Source organism: Ixodes scapularis, unplaced genomic scaffold (genome assembly GCF_016920785.2).
Source record: "Ixodes scapularis isolate PalLabHiFi unplaced genomic scaffold, ASM1692078v2 PGA_scaffold11__112_contigs__length_91849675, whole genome shotgun sequence".
Classification (NCBI taxonomy): Eukaryota; Metazoa; Arthropoda; class Arachnida; order Ixodida; family Ixodidae; genus Ixodes; species Ixodes scapularis.
The window spans coordinates 73239408-73260579 of NW_024609837.1; the positions used below are offsets into that span (position 1 = coordinate 73239408).

General features: G+C 48.2%; 1 pseudogene; it reads left to right on the forward strand.

Annotated features, from left to right (window-relative positions):
- The first annotated feature begins 6646 nt into the window (after nucleotides 1–6646).
- Nucleotides 6647–9581, forward strand: LOC115328756 (annotated as a pseudogene).
- The last annotated feature ends 11591 nt before the right edge of the window (nucleotides 9582–21172 follow it).

Genomic DNA, 21172 nt, shown 5'->3' on the forward strand with positions numbered 1-21172 from the left:
CTTTTTGTTTTTTTCTAGGTCGCGTTTTAAAGCTTTACGTCAGCCCCTCCCCTCAGTCCAAGTGAATTAAAATGTGTTATAATCAATCTTGGCATACCTTGTTATGTACATCGCTTCAGGTTACGTTTATGGTAGTTTGTATCCGGTTCCTTAACTATTGTGTTATTAAAAGACGGCTGAGTTTCAAATCCGGCGCGCAGTATGCGCCAGATTGCTTTACGTTTACTTCCATATATTTCACCTCATAGTTTTTGCGCTTGTGTCGAAGGACGGTTTGCTACAGAACACCCCCGTATGCTCTTTAATCATGTTCACTTTAAAAACCAAAGTAAACAAAATTACAGGAAAACACTTAAGCTTCGCCTTTACGAGCGGACGGCGACACTAAATATAAATCCCAGTTCGTTTCCAAGCCTTGCAAGCGTATCTGCATGGCCTACAAAAGATTTTTCGAACCTTGGTCCTACCAATTTCGCTCTCTGCGCTTTCCCAGAAACGCTGGGACATGTTAACCTGTGTTGTACTAATGCAGAACTCTTTTGGGCGCAATTGCTTGCGGTGCTAAGAGTTGACCTGTATGTTTCATGCCGAAGTGCAATATTTCTTGAGTATGGTCAGGTGAAGGTGGTCGAGCATTTGAGGTTGTAAAAATCCTGGGCCTTCATGCACTGTGGTGGTCAAGAACGGATCACCTCCTTGTTATCAAAAGAGGGAAATCGTCGTGGGGGCAACTCGTTGAAGGTTTTCCCAATGCCAGTTTACTAGTAGTGGCTACAGAGCAGAAAGGACTAGAGTGTTGGAAAACGCCGAAGGCTCGACTCGGAATGCGAGATCTATCCTACACCACCAGATGAGGACTGACCGTTTCTTGCTGGAGTTTTGTTCCCGTCCGATCCGGCGTGTTGCATTTGTTTTGATTTATAGACTAGACGGATTCTCTTGTGAGCCTGTGTTTGCGCTTCTCGAAGCTTGCATTGTATGTCGGACAGTCTCCGAATATTTTGAAACATGTAGAAAAACCTTTTGTTTAATAAGAAGAAAACAACGTCTTCGTGGCATCGGTAGTCAGTTTGTTTCCGACGCCACTGTATAGAACACTGTATAGAACAGCCACGATGTGCTGTAGAGAGTGAAAAGTATGTGTGTACCTCCTTCGGTAAAACCTTTTTTTTTTTAACTTACACACCAATTAGTTGCCGGTCAAAGTGTGGCTAAGGGAAAGGGTATTTATGTACCGTGGACTGTGAATTGTTTGTTATGTAAGCAACCTGAGACAATCGAACAGGTTTTAATCTTTTGCTGGGATGCCGTAGTTATCTTGGAATGTGCTCCAGCGCACGCTTAAAAAAGTACTGCTCATTACCGCCATCAGGCATTCGTTTTTTTTTAATGCAACTGATTACGACTGCCTACAGTTTGGCATGTTTTCTTTGCTGGGCCTTTGTAGCATATGGCGGTTGCCCATGGCAGTGCGGCATGCTGACCTCAAGGCGCAAGAAGTCCGTTTCTATTTTTTTTTCAACCCTGTCAAGCAATTAGAAAGTGTGTTTGTCACTAGCTAACCTAAGCTAGAGTGGCTAGGCCTTTGAAGTGCATTCTCGAAAGGAGAAATTCTTAACATCTGCTATAAAAGTTTTGTCGTGCATCTTTAATATGTCTTGACATTGGCTGTTTGCTTTTTGCATTAAAAAAAACAAACAAAAAAACGTTTTTTTGCCATGGTGGGTAGCAGGTCTGGCTCGCAACCGAAGAATCGTCAGTTCGATGCCGCTTCACGTAAAAATCTTCGAATGTTCTTGAAAGGCTAATGAATCACTTATCGAATAATCATGATTTTCCCATTCCACCGACACCGACGATGGCTTTTCTGCGACACGAGATCCTTTAAGGTATCGCTTAAAAACCTTACCGATTTCCCCTGCATGTGATGAATTAGGATATAGACCAGCTCAACTCTCTGACGTCACACCACTGCGGTGGCGCTGCTGTCGGTACTGATCATTCGCAGATGCTTCGCCTCGCGCGAATTCGGTTTCTATGTAGGTGCATCCTATGCATGATCTTCATGATATTTTATCAAGGAGTACTGGTTTCAAATGCCATAAAGCATCGTTTCTCTCCGACATGCGAATCTTGCACGAACTACTTCGTACAGCGCATGAATATTACACAAAGCTTTCTCTCTTCCTTTCACTAGGAAAACAATTATGAATGTGCTCTCGTTCGTAGGAGAATCTGTACAGAAGAAACATAAGATATATTAACAATAAAATATTATTTTTTTAATTGCACGTAATTTTACGTGCAATTGAGCCTAAGTCTAAAAAGCAAACATGATTCCTCCCGCCTTTCTCATTCAATTTCCTCCGCTAACTATTCAAACGGAAAGGCAGAGGGTTGATAGCGTCCGTGGTGAAAGAGGGAAGGGGATCTATAAAGAGAGAGCAAGAAGTTTTACGTTTTTGTGCTCCGTTTACAGACATGATGAGACAGAACGACGCCATGGATAGGGACGGCTGCGCCGCTGTTTCATTGTTGTCAGTGGGATAAGTGTAGAGGAAAAATTTGAACAGAGAAATCGCAGTTTCTTCTGCGAAGACTGAGAAAAGTAAGTCAGAAGTTTTCACCGCTGCGTGCCAATGGGAGCGGGCGCTCGGTGGATCATTTTTTCTGCACAGAGCCGAGCCGCGGGCTGTATGTTGCGCACCCCTGCCCTATAAAGTGTTATTTTTAAATAATATGCAATGCACCAGGGGTAATCAGAGGTGCACCAGTTTTTTTTTACTGAATTGGCAGCAAATAGTGTGTAAAGTCAAAATGCCTTACTCTCGCTGACGAGCTGTTTGACACAATCACCTTATAAGGCGCTCATTTGTGTCGGTATTGAAGCCTGCAATTCTTCATTCAAAGAAATGACCTGACGACGCCTCGAAAAGGCGCGTTTTCACACGACGACACGCCGTTTTTCGTTTTCGAATTCGAGGAATGTACATTGAAGTCGGGAGTTTTACTTTCTTGGGGAAGTACCAGAAAAAAATACTTTAGTAAGGTACATGCTTAGAAAATCTACTTCAAGTAAAGTACAAGTTTGCTAAACAGTAGTGCTTTAAGTACCATGCACCTAGAGTACTTCCCAACAGTGCTTGTTTATTATTCTTGTACATAAAAAAAAAGTTGGTGGAATTACTAAGCTTTCTCAAACGATCATCCAATCTGTGAAGATTTGCATATTCTGAGATTTGGGAGGAAAGGCAACGGAAAAGGGGCACTTTAGTGTTGCCCTTGAGCACGGGATTCTTTGAGTACAGTACAAACTACGGAAACACCAGATGAGCCTGAAAGCGGGTGGTGCATCTTGTTTCCTCCTTTGAGTGATGATGAACTGCGTACACATCCTGTAGAGGGCGAGACTTCCTGCGTTGGAAAGAAGAGGAATCAGCCCTTTCTTCAAATATGTCAAGTCTCCTTGAGCTTTGGGACACAAAGAAATGCCAGTCTTCGGCGCTAATCGCACAGTTAGTCAGTCTCTCTTGCGTAATATCTGTTCGCTCCCGCGCCTCGTGGCAGTGTTGTCGCAGTGGGAGGCTCGTGAAACTTTTGAGGGGGTTTCAGACTCTTCAAACCACTTTCTCCCTCCATCCTCCTCTTCCTACGCCACATGCACACCCCTCTTTGCAAATATGAGCTGATCTTCCAACCTATTATCTCTTTTTGTGCAGGAAAGTTTTTTGATAGGCAAGACAAACACTGAGAGGGCGCGTTTCAGGGACGAACGAGAGCGGTCGACTTCTCCTGGCTCTTCAAACCCCGGAGGGGACTGTGACCCTGGTATTAACACCGCCTCGCTTTGTTGGCCCGCCGCCTCCCGTCCGCCGAGAGATCGGCTTGCTCGAGTCTCGTTCTAAGAGCTGCTCGCCCCTTCCTGTGTAGTCTAGATGGTCCTTCCGAACCGAATGGCGGGCGCTACCACGAAACCCCCATGCCCGTAGACTGGTGAAACCGAAGAAGCAGGCGCAATCGATCCCGGTGAAGGCCTCCCCTACTGAAAAAAAACCATTTGGCGACTATATGAAAATAAACGGGTCCATACCGGTAACAGTTTAACCATACCGGTCACCAATTTGTCAAAGGGGTCGCCCGTATGGCTCAAACGAGTATCCCGTATGAGCCATAACGGTCACCTATTTGGACAAACAGGTCACTCCTTTGTTAAACGGGTTGCTCGTCTGGGCAAATGGGTCGCTCGTCTGGGCAAATGGGCGACTCGTTTGGGCAAAGTTGTCGCACGTTTGCTCAAACCGGTGACCATGTTGCAAACTGTAACGGTTTAATCAAACGGCTCTCCGGAGCCCGTTTGATACTGAACGTACAGATCGGCGGCGTGGGCACGCCTAGCGTTTCATCCGTGGCAGCCAATGTTTCCGGAAGGCTGGGAGCGCCGGTTCATTGATTTCAAATCGTCCGCGTAATGCAAGTAATTATATTTATATTTCAATTGCGCTGATGTTCGCTTATACTGCAACTAAAACTAACACCTTTTTTGTTGCTGTTTTACGTAAACGCGCGACGTTGGTGAGCCGATATTTTTGACAGAACTTTAAAACTTTGTCCACCTTTGTTGCCTCAATTTACTTATTCAGCTCGAATCTCTCTCGCAGAAGACGCGACCGCGTGAAAGAATGTACGTCTAGACTCCGTTTCACTTTAATTCAAGACGCAGCGAAGGTAGCACGCGTACACGCGGCTGCAAGAACATCGAGCATTGCGAGAGCACGCCCGCGGTTGCAGCAGTCAAACCACGAGCTCGCGCTGAGTACTTTCTTCGCTCGGGCGCAAGCCGAGCTTCTGGCCACCCCGCCGCCATTTCCAAGGTTCAAGCGCGCCAAAATGCGCGCGCGCGTGTTTTTTTTTTTTTTTTCGAGGTTACAAAAACAGATCTCACTGGAATGCCTGGGGAGAGGGAGAGGGGCCGTCCTTGTGGTCCTCGCCCCCTCCCTCCTTTCTTGTCACCCGTTACGTGACCTGTAGCCGCGCGCGAGCTACACGCTGATAAGCATCGAGATCCGGAAGGGTGCGCCTAGCAGCCGCTTTTTTTCTTTGTCTGCTTGTTGTTAGTTCTAGCTCGAACTTCGCGCGTCCACGTGCTTCGATCTGTCGCCTAACCCTGCGGTCTTATTAGGATGTCTCTCGACAACGTATTGGATGTGCACCAAAGCTATCAGTGTTCCAAAAGTCCTACGTCTATATCGGCAACAAGCAATTCTTCAAGGAAGTCAGGAATTCTCGCGGTTTGGTTGGGTTCGGCAACTGACAGCTTGTGCGCCACATCGTGTTGAAACTTCCAAGAAGCCGTTCCATCTCATTTGTGTTTGTGTGGTTGTCCTGCTTTGAACGTGTCGACAAATATCACGGAATACATCTTTCAAGTCCGCTATTTTTATGGTAAGTGCACTGCAACCTACTTCTTGGCAACGATTGACCGTTCTTCTGGTCGTATTCTTCCAGATTATCTATACAATTGTGCAGCCACAATGCTCGCGGCAGCCGGGCAAATAATTTCCCGAAAGTCTACCTTCATAGTCTAGAATTACCTCGGTTCTTGTGTGGTTTGCTATCATCTCACTTGTATAAAAGCTTAGAGTGCCTCTCACCTTTCACAGATCGATGCACGTTTGTACTTGTCTACAGAAGACGTAACAAACTTTGAGGAGAATCGAAAGCAATCTTTTGTGTCTGTTTTCCTGTCCATTTGCAAGCACGTACGTGAGCACATTTGTTCTATGTGTTTCCTCCATGTTATTAACAGGTTTTTGAGTTTCGGAACGTCTTAAATCAGTTTAAGATAACCAACCTACCAGACGATCTCCGTTTAGGGCTAGCGCATAATTTCCCGATTCGAATGGCACGTTCGCACGTGTGGTCACATGCAAGGTCGAACGGGCACCTGTATCAAACGGGCACCCGTTTCAAACGGGCACCTGTATCAAATGGATACCGTTTCGAGCGGGTACCGTTTCAAACGGCTACCCGTATCCCATAATCACCTTTGATCCAAACGGGTCGACAAGTTTGCACCCGTTTGATTTACCAGTTTGCCACCCGTTTGAATTTCAAATGGTTTTTTTTTAGTAGGGTCGGCTGGAGCGACGGCACCACACCTCCCAGACGCGTTGACCCTCGACATCAACAGGAGAAAAAAAATTAATTTTCCAGGATTTATATAATCAGCCGGCGAGCCGGAAAGCAGCAACTCCAACTAGAGAAAGAAAAAGACATCAGCAGCTGAGATTAACAACAACACCGTAACCGGCAAGACGACGGCAGCTAAAAATCGCCCGACGGGCAAACTTGGCGTCAACCGGGGATACCCGTCAAGGTACAGGTGGCTCCGCTTTCTTCTATAACCAAGAAAACAGAAGTCGATGGAAGCAAACAGGCCCTGCGCCAGAAGAGGCTGCCACCAGCCCCAGTTGACGACTAAAAAGTAGTCATTCGGGCAAAAAATGGGCTCAATTTCAGAACCGGGAAAACAGGCAAAATCACGCAAGCCGTCATCGCGACCGCCCACCTGTCCGCCACCGAGACGGCCCAAGCCACCATAAAGATCCGCCGAGATCAAAATCTGGTCATCGTGAGTACCACCAACATGGAATCCTCTACCCGTGTACAACAGATCTCAGCACTCACATTTGGCACCAAGCAGTACAAAGTTACGGCATACCTGGCAGTCCCCGGCAACTCGTGCCGGGGCGTCATCCCTACTGAAAAAAACCAGTTGAACTTCAAACGGGTGGTTAACTGGTAAATCAAACGGGTGCAAACTTGTCGACCCATTTGGATCAAACGTGATTATGGGATACGGGTAGCCGTTTGAAACGGTACCCGCTCGAAACGGTACCCATTTGATACAGGTGCCCGTTTGATACAGGTGCCCGTTCGACCATGCACGTGACCACACGTTTGAACGTGCCATACGAATCGGGAAATTATTCTCTAACCCTAAACGGGGATTGTCTGGTAGGTTGGTTATTTTAAACTGATTTAAGACGTTCCGAAACTCAAAAACCTATTTATAACATGGAGGAAACACATAGAACAAATGTGCTCACATAGGTGCTTGCAAATGGACAGGAAAACAGACACAAAAGATTGCTTTCGATTCTCCTCAAAGTTTGTTACGTCTTCTGTAGACAAGTACAAACGTGCATCGATCTGTGAAAGGTGAGAGGCACTCTAAGCTTTTATACAAGTGAGATGATAGCAAACCACACAAGAACCGAGGTAATTCTAGACTATGAAGGTAGACTTTCGGGAAATTATTTGCCCGGCTGCCGCGAGCATTGTGGCTGCACAATTGTATAGATAATCTGGAAGAATACGAACAGAAGAACGGTCAATCGTTGCCAAGAAGTAGGTTGCAGTGCACTTACCATAAAAATAGCGGACTTGAAAGATGTATTCCGTGATATTTGTCGACACGGTCAAAGCAGGACAACCACACAAACACAAATGAGATGGAACGGCTTCTTGGAAGTTTCAACACGATGTGGCGCACAAGCTGTCAGTTGCCGAACCCAACCAAACCGCGAGAATTTTTGACTTCTTTGAAGAATCGCTTGTTGCCGATATAGACGTAGGACTTTTCGAACACTGATAGCTTTGGTGCACATCCAATACGTTGTCGAGAGACATCCTAATAAGACCGCAGGGTTAGGCGACAGATCGCAGCAGGTGGACGCGCGAAGTTCGAGCTGGAACTGACAACAAGCAGACAAAAAAAAAAAAGCGGCTGCTCGGCGCACCCTTCCGGATCTCGATGCTTATCAGCGTGTAGCTCGCGCGTGGCTGCGTGTCACGTGACGGGTGACAAGGGAGGAGGGAGGGGGCGAGGACCACAGGGACAGTCCCTCTCCCTCTCCCCAGGCATTCCAGTGAGGTGTGTTTTTGTAACCTTGAAAAAAAAAAAGAAAAACACGTGCGCGCGCATTTTAGCACGCTCGAACCTTGGAAATGGCGGCGGGGCGGCCAGAAGCTCGGCTTGCGCCCGAGCGAAGAAAGTACTCAGCGCGAGCTCGTAGTTTGACTGCTGCAACGGCGGACGTGCTCTCGCAATGCTCGATGTTCTTGCAGCCGCGTGTACGCGTGCTACCTTCGCGGCGTCTTGAATTAAAGTGAAACGGAGTCTAGACGTACATTCTTTCACGCGGTCGCGTCTTCTGCGAGAGAGATTCGAGCTGAATAAGTAAATTGAGGCAAGAAAGATGGACAAAGTTTTAAAGTTCTGTCAAAAATATCGGCTCACCAACGTCGCGCGTTTACGTAAAACAACAAAAAAAAAGGTGTTAGTTTTAGTTGCAGTATAAGCGAACATCAGCGCAATTGAATATATAAATATAATTGCTTGCATTACGCGGACGATCTGAAATCGATGAACCGGAGCTTCCAGCCTTCCGGAAACATTGGCTGCCACGGCTGAAACGCTAGGTGTGCCCACGCCGCCGATCTGTACGTTCAGGATCAAACGGGCTCCGGAGAGCCGTTTGATTAAACCGGTACAGTTTGCAACATGGTCACCGGTTTGAGCAAACGTGCGACAACTTTGCCCAAACGAGTCACCCATTAGCCCAGACGAGCGACCCATTTGCCCAGACGAGCGACCCGTTTGACAAAGGAGTGACCTGTTTGTCGAAATAGGTGACCGTTATGGCTCATACGGGGGACCCGTTTGAGCCATACGGGCGACCCCTTTGACAAACTGGTGACCGGTATGGTTGAACTGTTACCGGTATGGACCCGTTTATTTTCATATAGGCGCCAAATGTTTTTTTTTTCAGTAGGGATCTCTGGTGTCGAAACGCGGCCTACGGCCGAGGACCTGACTGAAAACCTACGTGCCACCGGGATCAACATCATCTATGCCCGGATGATGGAACAAACCAACACCGCTGTCATCACCTTCGAAGGCATCAAGGTACCACGCTTCGTGTATCTATCGGGCGCGCAATACCCCTGGTGACCGTGCCAGCCGAGGCAGCAAGTGTGCGGCGTGTGCCTAGGCCTAGGACACAGCACCGATGTCTGCCCACGACCAGAACAGAGCCGCTGTACTACGTGCGGCGCGCCCGGTGGAGCCATGGAAGATAATGAATACACCGCTTACTGCGTTAATAGCGGAGGCGAACACCCGGCAACCGACCCTCACTGTCCTGCCCGTGAAAGGGCCCCCTACAACAAGGAACACGTCGCGCCGTATCAGCGGGAAAAAAATAGCAACAGCCAACTCCACCGTTGCCGCCCCCCCCCCCCCCCCCCCCCCCGCTACCATACACTGCCTTGGCGAGCCACCACTGGCCGGAACTACCAAGCTGCAACCGCGTGAACCCTGACTCCACCATCCCCACTACCGTGGGGGAGAAGGAATATTATCGCAGCCTCTCAGGTCCTCCCTAGGGACAGCCGAGCCACACCAAAAGGAACGATACCCCAGGAAGAAACGGCGGCAGACGCAACCAAAGCGACAATGCAAACAAGGTCAGAACCCAGTCCTCGACCAGATCACGGAGCTAACAGAGACAGCGTGAACAGCAACGACGGGTGGACTAGCAAAATCAACCAGAGATCAACACCCCAGAGGCTGGACACAAGGGCGCAAAAGTGAGCTGGGCAGAGCGGCCTCCTAACCCTTCTTACTCCCCCTGTTCCGCACGTCTCTCTTCCTTGCAATACATTGGCACTACTACCGCAGAGCGGAGACACAGCCAAGCTCCCCCTCCCCTAAAACAAACAACCGCTCACGCGACCGACACACCAGCAAATGAGGTGTCCCAACAAAACACCACCGCAAATACCCAACAATGATACGCCCAATACCTGCAAGAATTTATGACCGAAATCAAAGGGGATATCAAGGAAAATTTTGAAAGCATCCGACAAGAACTTAGAGGTGAGGCCAAGCAGCTTGTAAACGAGCTAGGCGAAACGCTCCAAAAACAATTACGCGACGAGCTACATGCACTCATAACAGAGGAACGGCGGGACCTAGTTCAGGAGATAAGGGCGGTACAATAGCAAATAATGCAAAAAATTGTACAAAATTCCCCAACTATAGTTCGTCTCATCCTACGATGGACTAAAGGCCAAAGTCACGGGCCGCCAGGTCTAATCACGTTCCACGCTAAACTATGACACGCTTAGCGTTGGTTAGGTTTGGACGAATGATGCTCCGAATCCAAAAACGCTGCGTCATTTTTATAGCATCGACACTGCAAAGAGCCAGTAAGCCGTGGCTTTCTTTTCAATGTAAAATTGCTGAGTCAATCATTGCTCGATCCGAACCACTGTCAGCCCATTCCCATCGGTGATCCGAGGCGCGGGCACCGATACGTGCTTCGAAGCAAAATACCACACAATGTCTAAGTGGCTCGTGATTGGATCTGGCGGTTCGGAGCTTCTGCCTTTAGTCCATCGTAGGGTGAGACGAAGTATAGTCTTAGCCGTCATCAGCGACCCTCGATGCAATTCGCCCGCCAACTATAGCAAAAATCCCTCCTACAAATCGACACACACAGCGAGCGCGACCACCGCGAAACTAGATGAGTGCACCCGCACCACCGTACAGCCCTTGAACCAACCCACGTCTGGTCTCCCACCACGCAAGTCAACATATCTAATAACCAACACCACCATGAAGACGGGCAATAATCAACAAAACAAAAACCGTCGCGATTCGAGTCCCTCGCACTCCCTTCTACACAATCAACAACAACCCAAAACACACCTCCAGCCAGACCCCGCACTGAACGCAACCTAAAATTCCAATAAACTCAGTGGACAGTTCACTCAACAGTAGCTCCTCGCAAACACGAATCATAAACAAGGCAAATTCTACGTGAGTGTGGCATTAGAGTGTGACACACCGCAAGCGCGGCAGCCTCACACAGTTCATTGCCACACAAGAACACAAACCAGCCGCCGTGGCACTGCAGAAAGTGGATTACGTGCCTAATCTTCCGGGATACATTGCATTCAGTCAGGAACTGGCGGACGGGAAGGACAAACCTCGCGTCAGCAAACTCGTAGCAAAACATATCCCGGTAATTGTAAACACACTCAGTAGCCCAGTGCTGCATGCCTTCCTCGAACTCCTGCCAGAGGGGAGAGTCGATAGAGGACTCTTTCTACTAAACGTATGTAGCCCTCCGAGCCGACCGCGAGACATGTTCGACGACCTCTTGCGGGTAGCGATACGCGCCGCCGGCGGGAAGATCGACGATGTTGTGATGGTAGGTGACTTCAATGCAACGCACCCCGCGCTTGGCAACGCCAGGGATACACTAAAATGGAGACGGCTGGTGGACGCCATCGGTGTAGCAAATAATGCAACAAATTGTACAGCAAATTCCGCAACTAGTCTTAGCCGCCATCAGCGACCAACCGACTCGTATAGGCAACAGTGTCAGCCGCGACACTTGCCCGGACATCACGCTCGCTAGAACTCACGACGAGTGCGCATGGACGAATTTTAGGGAGAACCTTGGGTCGGACCACATAATTAAATTACAAATAGCGCAAGGACGAGGACAAAGGAAGAAGTGGATAGGACAGGCGCTAACTCACAACTGATGGTTTTATATAAAACGTTAAAGAAGAAGGTGAAGGAAGTGTCTGGAGTTGAAAAAAGAAGAAAAATTTGTGTTTTTTTTCTATCCGGGCGCTTTAAGAAGATTGTTAGACTAGAAAGATTAAAACACAGCAGACCAAAACGAAATTAGTAAAAATTAAACAAAGGTAATGATCTCGAACTCTATACGATACTATTCTGAAGGCTTCGAAAATAACCCCTGGACCGTGGGAGACAAATTGAGAATAAAAAAATTTGGATAAAAAAAATGGTTATACATAATTTAATTATGTATAACCAACTAGCCCGCCAGAATATTTTAATTCGGACCACATAATTCTCGAGACCCGGGACCCGGGTCTCGAGACCCGGGTGCCCGTCGCACTGAACCGCAAGCGGGGCCGGCCGTAACGGTTGGTGAACTGGGACGCGCTCCGTCAGATCCGCACGACTGCACTAACCGCGGACCACACGATCAACGAAGACGACGCGCTCGATCAGTGTGTCCAACGGCTGCAGGCAGACGTCGAACAAGTGACCAAGAAAGTCTGCGCGCCCGACAAAGCGCCCATCATCGGCCCCCACCTTTCCAGCTCTAGGAGGCACGCCGCGGTCTCACGAGGAAGTGGAGACAGAAAGAACACAACCATTAACTCCACGCGCGTGTCGCTCGCCTCACATAGGAGGCCAAGCAATACGCCGAAGAGCGAACCCAAACTGATTGGGACACACTTTGTGACCAGCTGCACGGCACTCTGGGCTCCAAGAAAACATGGAGTTTGCTGCGCATATTGCTCGAACTTTCTACATCTCGGATCGAGCCGAGCAAGGCCATCACTAAACTCCTCCCCTCTCTCCCGAAGAGCGCGATCGGCGACCAGCTGTGGACGACGCTCAGGAACTACGTCGCGGTCGGGCCTCGCCGCGCATATCGCCGTATCCACATGAGGTAACACACCCCACCCCCTCGACGTAGACATCACCGAGCAAAAGGTCTGGAACGCGCTCCAAAAGTCTCGCGCAGTACCGCTCCGAGCAACGAGGGCGTCCCGTAAGGGCTCCTAAAGAACCTTGACGATGGCTCTATCATGGCCCTCACACTATACTTCAACGGGGTCTGGGCCACCATGAAACTGCCCGCTTCGTGGAAGCGAGGAGACATCACGCTTTTTCCCAAACCGCACTGTCGCTGCAAAACCTCCGCCCCATCTCACTTACCTCATGCATCAGTGTAAACTGATGGAGCACGTGGTGCTACGCCGGCTTCAGCCGCACCTGGAGTCGAGAGGCTTCCTCGCAGACTCCATGTTCGGCTTCCGGCAGAACCTCGCCACCCAGGACGTCCTCCTACAGCTTAAACAGGACGTCCTCGACTACCCCGGTACGGCCCAGAACCGGGCGGTGCTGGCCCTTGACCTCAAGGGCGCGCTTGACAACGTGTCGCACGACGCAGCCCTTGACAGCTTGTCCCGCACACGGCGCGGGAGGCGGACGTACGATTACGTGCCCTCGTTCCTCGAGGACCGAACTGCCACCCCCGGCCTCGGAAACCAGAGATCTGACCTCATCTCGTTCACCGGTAGGGGACCCCAGTTTTCAGTCCTATCGGCCACCCCCTTCGTCAATGAAGGCCAAAGCGACGTGGTCGGCACTTCATACTGTGAAATTGAGGCCGTCCTACAGTCACAGAACTAACTTGTGGTCGTTCACGGGTAGGGGCGCCGATCGGCGTGTTAGGGGGTCTTGTTGATTCGTCCGGGCTTCCCTCGCGGCTTCAGGAGTTAGAGTCGTTGTGCCGCAGCCTCGTCGGCGGCCGTGGCACGTTCCGCTATGAGTTTCTCCTTCTTAACCCATCGGCTGACGATATCGTACAACGTCTAGGCATCTGAGCTTGACGCGGCCGAGTCGTGCTTTATTGGTTGAGGGTGTTTGGCTTCCCGAAACTTATTTGGAACTCGAAATTTGTTCCTAGGTAGTTGTTACTTTCGTCCGGAGTCGATGGGGAGGCAGTTTTCTGGTGGTGTGGGGTCCAACGTGGACATGGCCACGCCACAAAGTGTTCAGCCTAGGTGTGTCTGGGCCGAGCGGTCCGTCGCATGGGCGTGGGCACGCCTATGCCCGTTTAGACCTATCAGGTGTGCCCCGCACTGCCCGAAATGGCCTTGCCATCATCTCCGGACCAATATAACAACGACGTAGGACCAAATTCCGGTAAACAAGCGAAAACTTTGGTATAACTATCTCAAACACCATGACTTTTTCGCAAATTGTATAAATTGGTATAGCCATTGTTAGTGATCGGCTTTAAAGCTGAAATTGGAGTATTACTCATATCACCATAGGCTAGTTAAAAATTTCATTATGCAATACTAGCTAATTTTTCGACGCATCGTGGTGAATACTGCCTGATAAAATGGGCGCTGAGCCCGTAAAACATACTGTGAAGAGAGCGCCCATATACAGGTCACCCTTCATTTTTTTTTATAAATTCTCTTACAAGTAAAAATGAAACACCCTGTCTGTAGAAAAAGTCATTTCGAGCACTTTCAATAGAGTATTTCTTATCTTCAAAAGAACATTGTTTTACTCGCCGCAGCTGCCAGCTCACACTGGTTAGTGCCTGATGACGCTGGAGACGCTATCGGCGCAAACGTGTTTGTCTAGAAGCATGAACTTTATAAAGCAACTTTAGCTTTGTCAGGAGTTCGATATGCTATCGATCTTGCATGAAAACGAGAAGCTTCATACAATTATACTTGCCCGAGACAGTGTCTTTGTTGCAGTTGTACACTAAATCCCGTTTTAGGCGGTTGCGTTCTTTGCGTTTAAACAGACCGAAAAGTCAGCAAAGACAAGATCACCTGGGCAAGTGTTCGCCGTACATAACGTGGCAAGCGATGCAAGAGGTAGCTTTGTGATTCAGTAATGAGTCAGGGTTGTGAGGATGTTCCGCTCGTTGCTGTTTTATGGTCGTTCTAAACGCGGTCAACGCAAATGTGCTAACCAGGCTTATGTACAAAGCGAATTACAGGGATCGGTTGAGAAGATGAAACCCGGGCTAAAACGCGCATAAGTGAGCTACGCATTGCTGAAAGCTGAAACTTCGTGAGAATGTAACGCTAGTGGTGTTGATTAATCCTTAAAGTGTGAGCATATATCTTTAGCTGGATCAAAAGGTACAAAAAAAATGTTTTTACGAGCCGACGTTTATCTAAGCCTGATATTCCTCAAACCGACATTTTATGACGAAAATAATCCCTGGAGAAGGGGAACAAGAGAGACAAAGGACGACCAGAAATCTCCATACACAGCTAGGTGACTGGTGAGCAACCGAAAAATCAGCCTGGACCGGGTATCGGACCCGGAACCTCTCAAACTCCAGTGGCACGGGTCACCTAGCTTCGTTTAGAGATTTCCGTTTGTCGTTTGTCCTTGCTCCCCTTCTCCAGGGAATATTTTCGTCATTCTTGTCCAGCTCGCTTGCCCCTTTGCATTTAATTGCATTATAATCGACATTTCAGATTGTAGGCGCTTGTAACATTAACATATATTAAAACTTTTTAGTTAGAAAGCCTAGATTGTTTTCCTTCTGACCGATAAGTTTTTCTTTTTTCTTTTATAAAATGAAATAGACCAGAGTCAATTTAACTTTTTTTTTTGTTTGATGAATATTAGGCTTAGGTTGGCGTCGGCTCATAAAATGTTGCATGTTTCTTTTGTATCTTTTCATCTAGGCAACGTCATGTGCTCACACTTTCGCATTTTATTGACACCGCTAGCGTCACATTCGCACGAAGTTTCAGGTTTCTGCGATCCGTAGTTCATTCGATTCAACCCTGTACATACATCTAGGCCGAAACGGCTGTTTCTTATCAGGGTATACACCGTGTCCGCTGTCCCTTAACATGCAGGATCGGAAACAAACCTTTCGTTCCCTCGGCGGAAAAGAACACCATACAAACGCGTGCGCCTCTCTGCGCTCCCCTCACACCCGTTTCGAAAGCGCTCGCTCCAACTCAGACAATGCATTTCCGGCACATTTGTAAATTCGAAGCTCACGGGAGCGCAACCGATGGTCGGATAGGTAATACGCAACCGCTGCTTTTGTAAAGTGCTCCTCCGCCCCCCCCCCCCCCCCCCACTCACGCACACACACACACCTTTTTACGCCAAATGCCTCACCATTTAGTGAGAGATGTTTCGTTGACACACGTTCTCAGAATAGACCTCAATAGCCCAAAAACAAACGGCAACACACCAAGAAATTTTACAAGCCGTCGTCACACTGCTCATACGTCCTACAAGAGGCAGGCCGTTCGCCACAGACAAGATGACAGAATGCGGAGCGCAAGTTGTCTGCTTCTTGCACAGGGGTTTACGATGATGTCAGAACGCTGAGATCTTATTGACTAATTGAAAAAAAAGAAAACACTGGCATCTGGCATTGAGTTCTACCTACTATCCTTTCAATCAAAGCCAATCAGAGGTCGGTGTCGTTCTGACGTCACCGCAACTCCTGCGCATGAAGCAGACGACGTGTGCCAAACCAATGCCGTATTGTTCACAGTCCTATTGATCAAGGCAATACATATATATATATTTGTTTGTGATGGGCCAATCTGGTTATTCAGCGCAGATTACTTAGCTATGTTCTTACATATTAATTTATACGCTAAGCCTTCAATACAAAACTTGCGGAGCACGTTGAAAAATATGTCATCGTGATGTTTACTTCTAGGTAGCCTTCGTGAGCCTAGATGTTTTTTGCTTCATGTTTTAAAGAAGCGAGCGATGTTTAAAGACAATTCCACCTAATCAAAGGCGCTAACGTGGGACCTTAAAATGCGATGGGATCCTTTAGCTACTCGACCCGACTTTCGCGATGCGCCATCTGGCCTCGAATGCGCCGAGCGCATGCAGAGGCGCCGCGGGGCGGCGCGGCGCCTCCTGATAGGCACGAGGTTCGCATACGCGGACGCCGGGCGTATGCAGAAGTGGTCCTTGACGTCGTCCCAGTAGTCGTCATTGATGTCGCCTTAAACGTCGTCCTAATCTCCGTCTTTGACGTCATCCTCTAGGGCGTCTTCCTCGACGTCCTCCTAGACGTCGTTCTTGAGGTTGTCCAAAAGGTCGTCTTTGAGATCACCCTAGAGGTCGTCCCGGATGGCGTTCCAGACGTCCTTTTTGAAGTAATCCTCTTGGTCGTCGTTTACGACTTTGTCTTTGAGGTCGTCTGAGGACGCCTTTGAGGTCGTCCTTGAGATCGCCCTAAAGGTCGTCTTAAAAGTCGTTCTAGACGTCGTCTTGGACGACGTCCTCTAGAACGTCGTGGTAGACGTCGTCACTAAGTTCGTACAAAAGGTCGTCCTTAAGATTGTACTAGAGGTCCTCATAGGGATCGTCATTGACGACGTCTTTGAAGCCGTCCTCCACGTTGTATTAGCAAGCAGATAAACCTGCGCCGCGCTGCACGGCGAGGCGGTGCACAGACATTCACATTTGCGCCCCAGCTACGAAGCAATCACTCATGGCTGCGGCGGAAGCAGAAAATCCCGCGCCGTGCATACACGAAGTGGCAGTACGCACACGTACACATTTCAGCCATTGCTACGAATCATTATTGGTTTGAGTTGAGCTAGTTGGTATAAGGTCACTCACGGTGACCAAACAGCTCGTACAATAAATGATTACAAAGAGAGAAGACAAGACACACACACACACACGAAGCTTCAATTCTGGTGGGGAAAAAGCTTCAACATCAAACGATTACACAGACACAAGATTAAACGATTACACAGAGACGAAGCAATGACTCAATTTTGTAGTTCCGTGCTGCAGTCGCGCTGACGTCAATGATTGCGTCGTATATAATTCATAAATTAAAGTGTTTACTCGAAATGTGCGTCGTCATTTTTAGAGTGAGCTGCTTCGTGAGTCCCATGACGAATATTATCGCAATCAATAGAAAACCACAATAGTTATTTCTGCAGCCAATATTTTTTTTTAAATATCACGCGATAAATACATGATTTCTTTTTATGTTGAAACCTTAGAAATGCAGTCTTCCTTGATGGACACAACCCGGTCGTTCTCAGCAAGATTGGAAGGTTTAAAAAAAACTATTATTTTGGAAGTACACTAATTAATCTTCGTTTCTTAACCAGTATGGTACCTCTCAAAGATTTCTTGGCTTGTTCAATATGAATATAAACAATAATGCATTGGTTCGGCTGTTTTTTTCTGTTCTTTTCAAGTCTTGCTACAAGCTAGCTCAAACACCTTGTATCATGTTAGACCGTACGAACGTACGAAACTTCCGTCAAGCTTTAACGGTTGTGAACTGGTGACTCGTGCCAGTAATGGTGAGTCGCAGGCACGTAGCCAGGATTTTGATTTTGGGGGGGGGGGGGGGGGAGGGGGAGGGGGGCGCCCATGAAAAATGCTGTATGAGGGGAGGGGTACAGGAGGCCCAGTAAAGTGAAAGATTTCAAGGGATGCCCCCCCCCCCCCCCCCCTCCGGGATACGTGCCTGGTAAATCGTTAATGTTTTCCGTCTTAACGACCGCGCTTATAGGTGTCCCCGACATCAGGCAGCTCGGAGTGCGGTAGGCTAATGGCTCTTGGATCGCCTCCAATCCCTAACCCGGAGGGGCGGTGGACCAGCTAATGTCGGGAAACGGCTCTCCACGCAGTTTAGTGGACGTCGTACCCTTCTCCAAAGACGCATCCGCGATGCTCATAAACTAGATAAAGAAAGAGTGTTTGCTACTGACATGATGGCAAATATATCTACGGCAACGCCTCACACACAATCGAAGCACACTTACTTCCTACATATAAAGCTTTCGAACATGTCTGCAGAAAGTTTTTGTACCGCCAACGCGACAGAACGGTGATACAAGAAAGAAACTTGAAACGCGAAAGAATTAAACACATAAAGACGGGCACACACAGACAGGACAAACCTTTCAATGAGCAACCGACGTTTATGATGCCTCCTCAATGGATCAGCGCTTCTCTAACCTTATCCTCCTTTCGTGTTTTTCGTCTTTTGTGTTTCAAGTCATCTGTGTCAACCTGCTCTGTGTTCTTGTAAAAAAGAAACACGCTTCAATTAGTGTCTCCAGGCTGACTTCCGTATGATGCACTAGCGGTGTGACCATGAACCTACGCCGAGTTGGATGCCTGCTAGACGCAATCATGTCCCGGTATATTTCTTTCCCTTTTGGGGAGAGGTTGAGTATGCTATTTAAAGGAGTGCGACTTGCGTGGTTCTCTCGGATCTAGGAGCCGGCTCCGGTAGAACTTGCTCTTGAACGGGGTGTACATAAGAATAGCGAGGGATATAGATAGGGGCAATCGGCTGCCCAAAATCAATTTTCTTAGCTGTCACTTACATTTTCTTCGGAAGCATCGTAATTGCGGAGAAGTAAAGACTGGATTTATGGATGCGTTGTAAAGTTGCCCTCGCTGCGCACTGGAGGCTTGCCTATCTACCACACAGACAGGTCTACTATTTTGACAAAATAAGACCACCGAAAACCCGGGAATTTGTCAGCACCAAATCAGTTTCTGCCTATCACGTGGTTTCGGTTCTTTCTGGTCTCTCCCTCAATCTGCCTAAAGCTCCTTATCACTTTTTTCGCTTTCATTTGATTCTATCGTGAGTGTTTTTGCTATTTTTTACTCCTCGCGCGTTCCAGCATTTATTTTCGCTGTGAAATGACGCAGATATATTTTGCCATTGTTTTTAGGACGCTCAAAATAATGTGTCGGCTTGATTTAGGCGTGCAGTAATAACTCGAGTGGCGTAACGTACGAGGGGTGACAGTGCAAAAACTGCAACTTTGCTCCGCTTTTTTCTGTAGAACGGAGCTAAATTTTCTGACGCCAATGGGTAGCCTTACCCATATACCAAATCTACTGTTCACACTCTAGTTGCACGGCGACCGCGGTCTTTACAGCGGCGTAGCTACTAGTGCTCGTGACACTAGAACACTCTTGTTTTCGTATTTTTGGGTGGGGATTAACTAGGCAATAAAATAAGGCTACGGCCTCATTTCATTGCCTAGTTACGTCTACGCCTATGATACGTTCTGACATTTTTTTTATTGCTCCGATGCTCTGATTCGCTCACCAGAGCAGTTCGCTTTCATGTTTGTCCAAGTTTTTACAAGCTGATATTTTTCAAGTCATTCGCGGCGGTCGCGTTTTTGTGGCGTTTTACGTACCATTCGTGAGAAAATTTGCCCGCATCTTTCTTTAACTTAGCTCTGTGTTCATCTCCAGCGCTCACAGTGATCGAGCGACCACACCCTTGCTTACCAACCATGAATTGGTACGTGTAATGTGAAACTTGCTCAACACACACGTCGTCTATCGAAGAAACGGCAACCGCGAAACGCTCGACTAATTATTAGTTTCTCTCTATCAGCTGTCGCCTTTTTTTCATGTTTCGTTAACTTTAAATTTATTCACTGTGCTCACACATCCGACAATGTACACATTGTTCGCTGGAGAGATGGTGACAAATTTATGTGCGGAGACACCTCAACCATGTTCGAAGTATGTTTGATTCACAGATGCGTGTGCTTGTAACATGTGTGCAGACAGTCTTACATTTAGGAATTTTAGGGAACCGTTTCTGCACACCCGTCACGGTACGACGAGTCCTCCGGTATGAACTGCGCATGCGCCAAAGCAGAACACTGGCATGTGCGCAATTCGCACCGTACCGTATCGGAAGTGCAAATACGGTTCCCTAAACCTTCCTCTTGTTAACCTGGTAAGGCCGTCGCAAAAGTAAGAGGCAGTATCGCGCCTCTGACAGTGGCTAGAGACTGTCGTTTGAATGATGCCCTAGCAGTACGAACGCGGTTTCAAGGTGCATAGATACAACGTAAAAGTAACGCCGTTGTGTGCATGTTTAGACAGCCGGAAGGTACTCAGTCCCAAGGGACCTCCTCCGTCTCAGCAGTAGATGACATTTTTTGCCAGTGCAGTACCACAACTATAGCCAGCGGTCTTTAACGCGCATTGTGCAGTAGTGACACTACACGGCCTGACGACGGTATGATGCCCGTTCAGACTGAAATGAGGCAGGAACGGAGATTGGACCCTAGGCCCCTGAGTCCGGCAGCGCAAGATCTCGCTCCACGAGCTTAGGGTTAGGGTGAGTTAACTTACCCAGCCACTGACGCTTCAACAAGCATATCGTATCATTTCAATTATTTTCGCTTATTATTTATCTTGCAAACGCTTTTGCTTCTCCCTCTCGCTTCCTTCTCTTTTTTGTCTGTCTCAACCGCCATGCGCTGTCGTCCGAATAATACCAATGCCAAGCCGAGCTCTGAGCCACGCTCCGGAAAGGCCCCTGCTCTTCTTGTACGGCAGTTTGGCCCAGGGCGCCAGCTCCGGCGCATACGAACCGCTTCTCATAATCCTTACGCGCTCAACGTAAAGCCGCGGGCACCACCATACAAAAGACAGTCTGCAGATACTGTATGGGTCGTGTTTCTTACATGTATAAAGGTCCTCTCATTTTTGGGCATA